The 11,659-nt window shown below is 36.9% G+C and overlaps 2 pseudogenes across 1 annotated transcript; both read left to right on the top strand.

Moving 5' to 3' along the window:
• The first annotated feature begins 553 nt into the window (after nt 1–553).
• LOC148062383 (interferon-inducible GTPase 5-like) lies at nt 554–2,900 on the top strand (annotated as a pseudogene).
• Nucleotides 2,901–3,802: 902 nt separating this feature from the next.
• LOC148062382 (B-cell receptor CD22-like) lies at nt 3,803–9,958 on the top strand (annotated as a pseudogene). Its single transcript, XR_015709213.1, has 14 exons — nt 3,803–3,865; nt 3,921–4,298; nt 4,690–4,944; nt 5,096–5,356; nt 5,937–6,191; nt 6,254–6,541; nt 6,701–6,970; nt 7,709–7,978; nt 8,393–8,656; nt 8,762–8,844; nt 8,925–8,951; nt 9,363–9,451; nt 9,509–9,569; nt 9,632–9,958. The product of XR_015709213.1 is annotated as a B-cell receptor CD22-like (transcript).
• The last annotated feature ends 1,701 nt before the right edge of the window (nt 9,959–11,659 follow it).

Raw genomic sequence — 11,659 nt, 5'->3', positions numbered from 1 at the left:
TAAACAACCAGAAACAGAATCAAAAGAAGATTAATCCCAAAAGTTAGAAAAATAAAGTTAGAGTGTCCATATGATAGTCCAAGGGAACTTAAATCTCACCACAAGTTGTGCGGGAAACAAAAACTCAAGGAGACTGAAATGACAAAATAGGCTCAGGATCGAGGAGAACAAAAACACTACAATTAATTAAATGTAATCCATCGTCGTTAGCACAGCCGCAGTATTTTCTCAAGACGCAAGCAAGCTGCACGCAACCCAGCAGTCAGCCTGAACCTCTGGCTCCTTCGAGCAACCAAACTGCTCTTCCAGAAAAGACTTGTGACCCCTTGCACCGAGTAAAGATACGTCTCTGGTTGGTTATGCCAAAGCGGTCAAGGTAGATCTTTGCCAGCCTGCAAGAAAGAACCAGGACCGGACCCAAGAAGACTGTCAGCACTTTCCGCCGCCAAGCCTTCTTCACCGTGGTCCCTGCAAAGTCACACCCCACATCGCTGGATCCAGGGCCTTCAGTCGTGCTCCTCCTGCTCCTGCTCATCCTCCTCATCCTCCTCATCCTCCTCATCCTCCTCATCCTATTCACCTCAACCTCCTCGTCACGCCTTCCTCTCGATGATGTAAGAAAGTAAGAAACTGTAAGATTGTCACTCTTGCATTGATTGATGTGTTGGGATTTTTCAAATTGATAGTTGATTGAGGTAGCGAGATTAGCTTAAGATAGTATGTAAAGCTTTCCCAGAAGTTGACAATTATCAAAGCCTTCAAGTCCATTACTTACCTGAGTAATTAATATCGTTCCTTGCATGATATCAAAGCAAGCATCATCATTCCATTACATCGTTCTTAACTGTTCTCACTTTTCTCTTTGTTTCTTTCAATAAATCCTATAAAAAGTACGTCAGTTGCCTTTACCATTTTTCATGTTTTTGTATAATCAATTTAAGAGCCTCTTTCTCAGAAAAGAACATTAATCACGACAACAAGTAGTAACTTCAGTAAATGAGATTGATTAAAACTAGTGTTTCATAGTTAATTAATAAGGCAAATTAATTCATTATTGTCCATGTAAATTTAATAGTTTCCATTGGACTAGAATACAAGGGTGGTGCTCCAACTTCACTTTACCCAGAGGCAATTTTTAAGTTAAATCGACCAGAACTTAGATGTTCGGAAAATAAACGTTTTTATAAGGCATATAACATTACTACACAAATAAAACTTAAGACAGCACTGTAAAATGTGTTTCTTGCTCCTTCACGTGATAAAAGATTGTACTTGCAATGTAGTGAGAACTTGACTGCAGTGAATTTAATTATAAAACAAGAGAATACCTTTCGAGTTGGTTTCCTGTTTTTTCTAATTTGCTCCCTCATGCTTAAAATTCACCTTTACTTTGTGAATTAATCATTTATGTCTTTTAACAAGTTTTGTATGTATTTATAAATGTATTTGATTGTTTTTACAAGTATTTATGGATGTTTGTATGGATGGATGCATTATTGCTGCTGGAGCAAATAATTTCTTCTCCAGGGAATCAATAAAGTATCTGTCCGTCCGTCCGTCCGTCCGTCCGTCCGTCCGTCCGTCCGTCCGTCCGTCCGTCCGTCCGTCCGTCCATCCATCCATCCATCCATCCATCCATCCATCCATCCATCCATCCATCCATCCATCCATCCATCCATCCATCCATCCATCCATCCATCCATCCATCCATCCATCCATCCATCCATCCATCCATCCATCCATCCATCCATCCATCCATCCATCCATCCATCCATCCATCCATCCATCCATCCATCCATCCATCCATCCATCCATCCATCCATCCATCCATCCATCCATCCATCTTTTGACATTATGTAAATTAATGCAAACAGCGTTTTCAACCAACACGGTAAATTCCAGTCACAGTCAAAAAGCACTGTTGAATGATTATCTACAGAGTTCAACTTCTTTTGTGGTTTACAAAATTAAAACAATTAACATGTAAGAGATGTAACGGAAAACCTCCTCTAAATGAATCCCTCCTTTGATAACTGATCTCTTTCCTGCAGAGATGGCAGAGGTTCTTAAAAGCCTCAACCTCCTGGGGACACTGAAAGAGTCGATGGAGAGCAACCAACTTGCCGACATCAAGGATGCTGTGGAAGATCTCCTGCTGAGCAGGATCAACTTGGGCATTTTTTGAGACCGTAGCCACGAAAAATATACCTTCATGAACTCTCTCCGAGGGGTTGGACCTGGAGATGAAGGAGCAGCTCCTTCACCGACTCTCGAAGGGGATGTAGAGAGCTACTCTGACCCTAAACACCAGGACTTTCGCTTGTGGGACCTGCTTCCTGTACCAAATGGGACTACGGTTGACATGGACAGATACATGGACAAAGTAAACTTCCTTCACTACAATGCAGTCTTTTTGACATTTGCACAGACGCCTGAAGCTAATGCAGTTGAGCTGTTTTCAGAGGCCCGGTCACTACAGAGACAAAATGTGTATATTATTATCTTATGGTTGGCGACAGAAACCCAAGAAGAAGTGGAGCTAAAGAGGAAGGCTTCCATGGAGGTGCTAGCATCACATGGAATTAGCCAGCCCAAAGTATACTTGGTGTTGCCCTCCAATCTAGAGAAGTTTGACTTCCCTGCTCTTTTGGAGGACCTGACCAAAGACCTTCCAGAGATCAGAAGTCAAGCCCTTCTCCTGGCTCTACCAGCGCTCACACCGGAGCTCATCGCCCATAAAAAGGAGGCTTTTTTTTAAAGCTCTAGTCTGGGCAGCTGCCTCGCTCTCTGGTGGGATTTCAACCCTCCCTGTTCCCTTCATGGCGTCCATGGTGGATTCAAGTGTAGCAGTTCGTATTCTGTCAAAGGCACAGACATCTCTCTGCCTCGACGAAGTTTGAACTTTGGGTTAACTACACTTTAAGTCGCACATAAGACAACAACAAAGTTGATTAAGCAGTGACCACTAAACCACCAACCACTACACTGACGCACACTAACAGGAAGTGAAACGACTCTCTTAATAGAAAAGTGAGCATTGAAGATGAACTGTGACTTCCTCTTGATACCATTTTGCTTGAGCTGCTCATGTTCTCAGAGGTAAGTTTAAACTTTATTATATTAAGAAACATGCTGATGAAAGTAAATTACAAGTATTTTTCAAATTAACAAATTATAGTTCAATAATTGACTAAAACAATAATTTGGAATTGTATAGAAATATATGTTTGTTTTAAATGTTTACTAGTTTAAAAGGTATTTTTATTCCTAGTAAATCATTTTATAACTTTGGTTTGACAAAAACAATCCTATGACTAATATGGAATTCCCCCAAACGACATTTCAGTGCAAGTAATCTCTCTCTTTTTTGGTCAAAAGTTATAAAATCCACTTAATTCAAAGCAGTGAATCTCACAGTAAGATCAACAACAAAAGTTAGGGTCGAGTAATGAATCTAATAAAAGGATTTATTGTACTTTCTTTTGTTTGGTTTTAAACTGCAAAAACAAAAATATATCCTCAAAAAGTTGACGTACACGATTCTCTAAATATATTTAAAAAAAGATGTGTCAGAAAAGGCACTTCACCTTTTTTATTCATGTCCTTGAACGTTCTTCCTCTTCCTGTTTCTCATTATCACTTCTTTAGTCCTTATCTCTATTCTTTTTATGTTTTTTAAATTACAGCACAAGAGGTTTTGACACACAAGAAGAAGATTTTACAAATTAAACAACAATATATTTCTTATATTTAGGGTATTTCTTTAATTTTATTCATAGTATTTCTTTCTTATTTCAGGTCATATCATTGAAGATGATGGGGAAAGATAAACTTATATTAGTGTTTCTTCTGGCTGTAACAAGAGGTAAGTGTTGATTCACAGTTTTGAATTTTGACTCATCAGAACTCTTGTCATTCAGCTGCAAATCAAAATCCCAACTTTGAGTTCAACAACAACCCACTGACCGCCACAGAAGGATCCTGCGTTCAAATTAAGGGAAGCTTCAAAAAAGATGTCGATGTGAACGAAGACTATTGGATTTGGTTAAAAGATGCTCAATGGAATTATAAAGAAAAGGACTATGTGGGCTCCGTCGTTCATAGTACTGATGTCGGGAAAAAACCCATCAGTCCAGAGTATGAAGGAAGAGTGACTTACATCAAAGAAGGGAAACAACTCACCATGACCATCTGTGACCTTAAAACAAAGGATAACGGAAAATATTCGTTAAGATTTTAGAACACAAGAGACTGGGGAAAAAAATGGCATTTAAGGGATGTTTCTCTCTTGGTTGAAGGTAAATTGTAAATCTGTATTTTTTCTGAACACAAATATACGTTTATAAAAGACTTTCATGAATAAACTGTTGACAACGCCATGTAGGACTTACAGTATCTAAGATTAAATAACAATTTTTAAAACATTCATTTAAGTACAAGAACCTCTTGATCGTAGGAGTTACTGAGAAGAAAGCTTGATTTTGGACGTCCAGAGTTGATTCTCTGTTGTTTGTTTATTTGACGAAGACTTTTTAAAACCATTGATTTGTAAAAGACACTTATTAAATTACAATTAACATTGGACATGCATTCAATAGGTATGTGGAAGTGAAATGTGATCTTCAAGGGGATTTATACTTTGTTTAAAAATGTTTTATATTTGTGTAATAAAAAGTTTAATTTCTGCAGAAAACCCATGCCTCGTCAGTTTTGTGGAACGACCTACAGTTTACTCCGTGACACTTCAGTGTTCCACCCTCAGCTCGTGCACCAGTCGTCTACTAATAAAACCTCTGGACCGATCATCAACAATCGATGGCATTGATGGACAACGTAGGACGGTCAGCTACGAAGCTAACTGGGAAGACAACGGGAGGCAGTTTTCCTGTCAAACCGAAGACAACAACGACCCGAATCTAGTCCGCAACCTCACTGTTAACATACGTAAGTGAACCTTTTCTACCGTCAAGATCGAAGACACTGGTGGAACACGTGAGAATTCAAAGGCAATGAAATACTGAACAAGTCAAAAGTATTAGCATCAGCTAGTTGACCGCAGCAATAGTATCATCGTTGGATTGTGATTCATCTCCAGATGAACCCAGAGAGACGCGGGTGAGCGTCGTCAATGCCAACAGGAAGTCTGACGTGGTGGAAAAGGACGAAGTGACCCTCGTCTGTTCATCAAGAGGGAACCCGGAGCCCACCTACAATTGGTATCTGGGGAGAGGGTGGAAATCCTCAGGACAAAACCTGACCTTCACTTCCATCAAACCTTCAGACAGTGGGACTTATACATGTGAAGCTAAAAATGATCTCGGATTTCAACAGGATAGGGTTCAATTGAACGTTCAAGGTGAGATGATCAACTGTTGGTTCTTTTTTGATCAAAATTCCAGCAATTCTTCCCTCGCGTTCTTCAGTAGAAACTGGTGATTGAAAACAATCACTTATTCCAGTGGCGGCTTCTGATTCATTTGGTTAAAGAACGTTAGTGTGGAAGTCAATATGTGCCGACAGACTTTAAATTTCTAACACTGAGTTTGTGCATCAAAATCAGACTTTAAGATCAAAACCCTCAAAACATTTTTTTAATAAAGATTAATTTTCGGAAACATTTAAAAAATAAGCAATGTCAAAATAAAAGTGGTTGAATTGTGAAGGTTTTTTTAAAATTTTTAGTATGATTTTATTTTGATATTATAAAAACTTTTACTTCAATACACTTGTTTGTTTGTGTGTTTGTTTGGCGGGGGTGGTTTACAACTAATTGATTTTAATTTAATTTTTTACATTGCATTATTTTTTTTTACACCTAATTATAGCTACATTGAGTTGATTATATATATATATATTCCTTTAGTAATAAATACTTAAAGAGCCTTAAACTGAACTTCATTAGTTTAAGTGTGTAACTCTTTACTGTCTATTTTCAGCTCTACCAGAAGTTGAGATCAAGACAACTAAAACTACAGTCAGACGAGGAATAAAGATGAGTTTGCAATGCATGGTGAAAAACAGTGACCCAGAAGCTCATAGGTTTGAATGGAAAAAGGATGGAGAAACTGTGTCTGTTGAGGATATTTACGTCATATTTAACACTCAACCTGAGCACAGAGGTATTTATACCTGCACTGCCTGGAACAGAGTTGGTTCTGGAACATCAAGTCCTCAACAGATTTTGGTTGAATGTAAGTATGAACAGAAAAACCATTAGAAATTCTAAACACTGAACGTTTTTTTTGTTCCTTAGACAAACCCACAAATACAAGAATATATACCAACATACCAAGCAAGACCATACGTTTGTATGAAACACTCAAATTAACATGTGATGTTGACGCCTATCCTCCACCTCAAAGTTTCTTCTGGTACAAAACAACTATTGGATCTTCAAACAACCGGTACCTGAGCCTGACCACCACCAATAGCAAGACTATTACAAGAGTGCAGAGATCAGACGAAGGTTGTTACCAGTGTGTCGCCAGAAACAGCATCGGAAGAGGAGACAAGAGTGAACCAAAGTGCATCGAAGTTCTGTGTTAGTATTTCAACTTATTATGAATTCTCTCTCTCTCTCTCTCTCTCTCTCTCTCTCTCTCAAAAGTTTATGAATTATAAAATGCACCATGACAATTTAGCATTTCACCAGTAGAGGGCGACACCTAATTACTGTTTTTAACTTTCACTTGTGTTGCAGACAAACCCATGACTGTGGAAGTCCAGGTTGAACCAAGTCAGGAGGTGAAGGAGAACACGTTGATGACTTTTCAATGCCAATCACAGTCTCATCCCCCGGTGACCTCGGTGACCTGGACCAAGACGACCAACGGAAGAGCAGAAGCTCTGGGTCGATCTCAGACTTTCTCTCTGCAGTCAGTCTCGTCCGCTGATAGTGGAGAGTATCGCTGCACAGCCCATAATGAAGTCGGAGCCTCAGAGTCTCCTCCGGTTAACGTCAGGGTCATGTGTAAGATGAAGACTCTTATTTTTTTCCATTTATTTGCTTGGGATCTCAAATTTGAGAAAATTTCGCATAATTCAAAACTTCATTCTTATTTATTCGAGTTATTGGGGTCTGTTGGATGTAAACTATCGTTTAATTAAACACAGTTCAAAGGGGCAAAGGTCATAAGAAACAGCTTAGCCAATTGTTTGCTAGAAATCAAACAATGGCTGAGTGAAATCACTCTACAGCTAAATGTGGACAAAACTGAAACTCTGGAGATTGCTCCTGATAAGGTTCCAGGGTTGAGTCAGTACTTGAGTGACTTAGGTCAGTCTGTCAAACTGAGCCTGAGAAACCTGGGTGTTGTATTTGATAAAGACATGTCTCTTGTTCAACACTGCAGAAAACTGACCAGAAACTGTTTCTGTACTTTATTGAATATTGTTTTGATTGTTTAAGCGCTTTGTGACCCTGGTCTGGAAAAGCGCTATACAAATAAAAATTACTTACTTACATACTTACTATATGCGAGCAAAGAGAAAGGTTATCCATCATGTTACTGTATTTCAACACATTTTACTTATTACTACTCTTGGATTTACACCATCTTTTATTCATTTTATGTATTTTGACTGTTAAGTCACTACAGAACATTTTGTGTAAATAATTTATGAATGAATAAATATACCACGCAATTTATCATTTCACCAGTAGAGGGCGACACCTAATTACTGTTTTTAACTTTCACTTGTGTTGCAGACAAACCCATGACTGTGAAAGTCCAGGTTGAACCAAGTCAGGAGGTGAAGGAGAACACGTTGATGACTTTTCAATGCCAATCACAGTCTCATCCCCCGGTGACCTCGGTGACCTGGACCAAGACGACCAACGGAAGAGCAGAAGATCTGGATCGATCTCAGACTTTGACTCTGCAGTCAGTCTCGTCCGCTGATAGTGGAGAGTATCGCTGCACAGCCCATAATGAAGTCGGAGCCTCAGAGTCTCCTCCGGTTAACGTCAGGATCATGTGTAAGATGAAGACTCTTATTTTTCCCATTTATCTGCTTGGGATCTCAAATTTAAGAAAATGTCACATAATTTAATACTTTATTCTTATTTATTCGACATATTGGTGTCTGTTAGATTAAACTTTTGTTTAATTAAACACAGTTCAAAGGGGCAAAGGTCATAAGAAACAACTATATGCGAGCAAAGAGAAAGGTTATCTATCATGTTACTGTATTTCAACACATTTTACTTCTTACTACTTTTGGATTTATACCATCTTTTATTCATTTTATGTATTTTGACTGTTAAGTCACTACAGAACATTTTGTTTAAATAATTTATGAATGAATAAATATACCACGCAATTAAGCAATTCACCAGTAGAGGGCGAATCTTCATTACTGTTGTTTTTTTTGAAACGTTTTTTCTGTTCAGCTGTTCCAAGAGACGTCAAGATCCTGAAAGAGCAGCAGTTACCAGACCAAACAGGATCCGTGACGCTCACGTGCAGCGTTCAAAGCTACCCACAAGTCCAACAATACCTCTGGTACCTGAAGAAGACAGATGGACAAAATGACTCCCAAGTGTCGAGTCAGCAGAATCACACTGTGGACTCTGACAAGCCTGGGATCTACTATTGCTCCGCCAGAAACCAACTAGGCGAAAATAGTTCGGAACCAGTGGAGATGTTTTTGGAAAGTGAGTAAAAACTCCATCCGAACATTGACATTTAAATGATAATAACATATTTATTAAATGTTTTATTCAAGTATGAGATTCAAATAATTTTCTGTTTCAATACAGGCGTCTTTATGAAAGTCCTGAAGTACGTTTCCATCTGTGCTTCACTTCTGCTCATTCCTCTAGTATTTTGTCTCATCTTCAAGTAAGTCATAACATTAACACCATTTTTATTTTCATCTTGTACTAATTTGCCTTTTATTTAACATTACTTTTCAACCGCTGGATTTGGAGGAAATTCAAACATCGACAGGTAAGTTTTTCATGTCATACAAATAAATAAATACACATTTATTAGGAGACAAAAATAAATAAGTACTTATTTTTTACCTTAAAAATTTAATGACAACGAAACATTAACTCCACACGCTTTTGTAATGTTATGTTATTTCATGTTTTTATTTTTAATTGGGTTAATCTTGCTCGAAAAAAATGAATAAAAAATATTGGATAGTAAGTGAGGACATGGTTTCATTTATTTGCAGAATTGTCTCCATGACATTAATCCAATGTTGAATTTTTCATTTAACTTTGCTGTAACTTGACGTTTCTAACTCCTTAAAATTAAAATATCATTTTAATAAAGTCTAATGTTGATGATCATGATGTGACCAATAAAAAACATCATGGTCAAATTAGTAGATACACTACACTTTATTTGCAGAATCAAGCGGTTAAAAACCCAAAGGAAGTTCAAGCCGGACCTTCTTCAGAGGAGCCTCTGAATTATACTTCAGTGTGTTCTAGAGAAAAGTGAGTTTTATAAGATGTTTCTGTCTGAAAATTATGGATTAATTGTTTTGTTTTCAGTAGAAAGCCAAGACCAGAAGACATGTACGCTGTCGTATCCAAACAACATAAGCGAAAAAAAGTTAAATAATTATTTTCTTTTTTTTTTCCAAGCATTTAATAATTTATATTACTTTTTTCTAGGCTGCTCGAAATGATGCAAAAAAGTCTCCATCAAAGCATGACAGCAGTGACCAGGAAGTGGAGATGAATTATTCCGAAGTGAAGTTCACAGCTAACAGACCAAACTGCAAAGTCAGCAAATCAAGCAGCTTTGAAGAAGAGGAGACGGAATACTCATCGATCAAAGTCTGAGGAGAAGAAAAGTAGAACAGAATTGATCTTTTAAATCCTTCAATATTTTTCAAACAGAAGATAATTGAAGAACCATTGTTTCATTTTCTTGGATCTTTCATGTTGCTTAAGTTCTGCTGTTGAAACAAAAGAGTCCAAATAAAAAAAAAGTTTCTATATGTTTGTAATTTATGAAAAGAAGTTTTGTATGTTTTAGACTACTAGGTTCATGTTCTGGCAGATCATTTAAACACAAAGAAATGTTACCCAGATTGAAAATTGTCTCAAAAATCAGAAGAAGGAAAAAAATGACATTCTTTCCTATGGAAAATTAATAAAAATAGTCAAAAATCAACATCTCTAAAAATTGAGAAAAAATGCTGCGAAAACCAATAGAAATGTTCAGCAGACAATGTGAACAAAAACAAAATGTAACCTAAATACCGAAAATGTGACTTCATAAGTCCCAAAAATCTGATAAAAAAAAAAAAACGATTTTTCATTTGAAAAAGTTTTTTTTTTTTTTTTTTAATACACAGAATAGAATGTTTCTAAAATGGTAAAACATTTTGTGGGGGTTTTGTGTTCCGGTGAACCGACCCCTCCCCAGTCTCGTACTGGTAATCGTGGTGGTGGAAAATGAAGGACAGACACATGGATGAGTTTAAGAAAAATGCTCGTTCAGAGAATTATGCAAAAGTCAGAGACAAACTTACGTGAACACAGGTGCTAGCAAGCAGAGAGATCTATCGCAGACGTCTTTGAATGCCAGAACGCAAAGATCTCACAAAATGGTGGATCTTTTATAGTATGAATATTCATGTTAACGCCTCTAGTCATTTGTGCATGTAGGATTGGTCAGTAACTGTAAACACTTGATTCTAAGATGGCCGCCGCACGTGGCTGTCGTGGAAATTCACCAAAGTTTGTTGTCTTTTTTTTTTTTTACAAAAAGCAAACATGGTGTTCGGGTGGACACATCAACGTTACCCACATTTTAAAACATGACTTTCTGATTTATTTATTTTTACTTTTAAAAAATGTCCCGAAATGAAAGTGTCTATAAATGGAGAAAGAAAAATGCATCATAAAAAATTCATGTGATCACAAATGAATGGTTACCAACATTTGAAAGTTGGGTTTACCGAAGTCTCAAAAATTCAGAAAAAAAAAAAAAAATCACCTTGAAAATTGAAAAAAAAATGCTCAAAAATCAAAGTCTAACATAACTCCTCTTAATGTATGGAAAGAAAATGCATAAAAACCAAAGTTCTTCATATTACAGACTGTATGACCACACAAAAAATATAGTAACATTTCAAAATGTGATCTTTTTGCGGAGTTAGTCTCGAATTCTCAAAATGATTTAAGTCTAAAATGGGGAAAGAAATGATGAAAAAACATGTCCCAGCGGACCATGTTACACATGTGTAAAATTATTTGTGTTACCTAAATTTTAAATATATACATTTCTGAAGTCTCAAAAGCCCAGTAAAAAATGAATTTTTTTATTTGACGAAGTAAAAAAAAAATGTCTGGAAATCAATGTCACCAAAATGGTTTGGCACATGGCAGCGTAAACAACACAAATACAATGATAATTTGCAGTCAAAACTCTTGTTGGTCACATTTATCACTTTAAAAATAATTTAACTTGTATGTAAACCACAAACGAAATCACAAAAAGGCAATTTGTACAACAACCAGGTACAAGAAATTAGAATTAGAAGTATCAATCATGTAGAAATGATTATAAAATGATTCAGTAGCAGCAGTAGCAACAGTGTGGTTACATTATTAACATTAATTATAGAAAGTTGGGTACGATCTGAGTTTAATATATCTTTCATAACTACTGTGGTTTTGGTTGAGGAGACA

The sequence above is a fragment of the Callionymus lyra genome, chromosome 17 (assembly GCF_982586985.1).
Source record: "Callionymus lyra chromosome 17, fCalLyr1.hap1.1, whole genome shotgun sequence".
Classification (NCBI taxonomy): domain Eukaryota; kingdom Metazoa; phylum Chordata; class Actinopteri; order Syngnathiformes; family Callionymidae; genus Callionymus; species Callionymus lyra.
The sequence above is the reverse complement of the archived record's forward strand: the minus strand, read 5'-3'. Positions and strand labels throughout refer to the sequence as shown.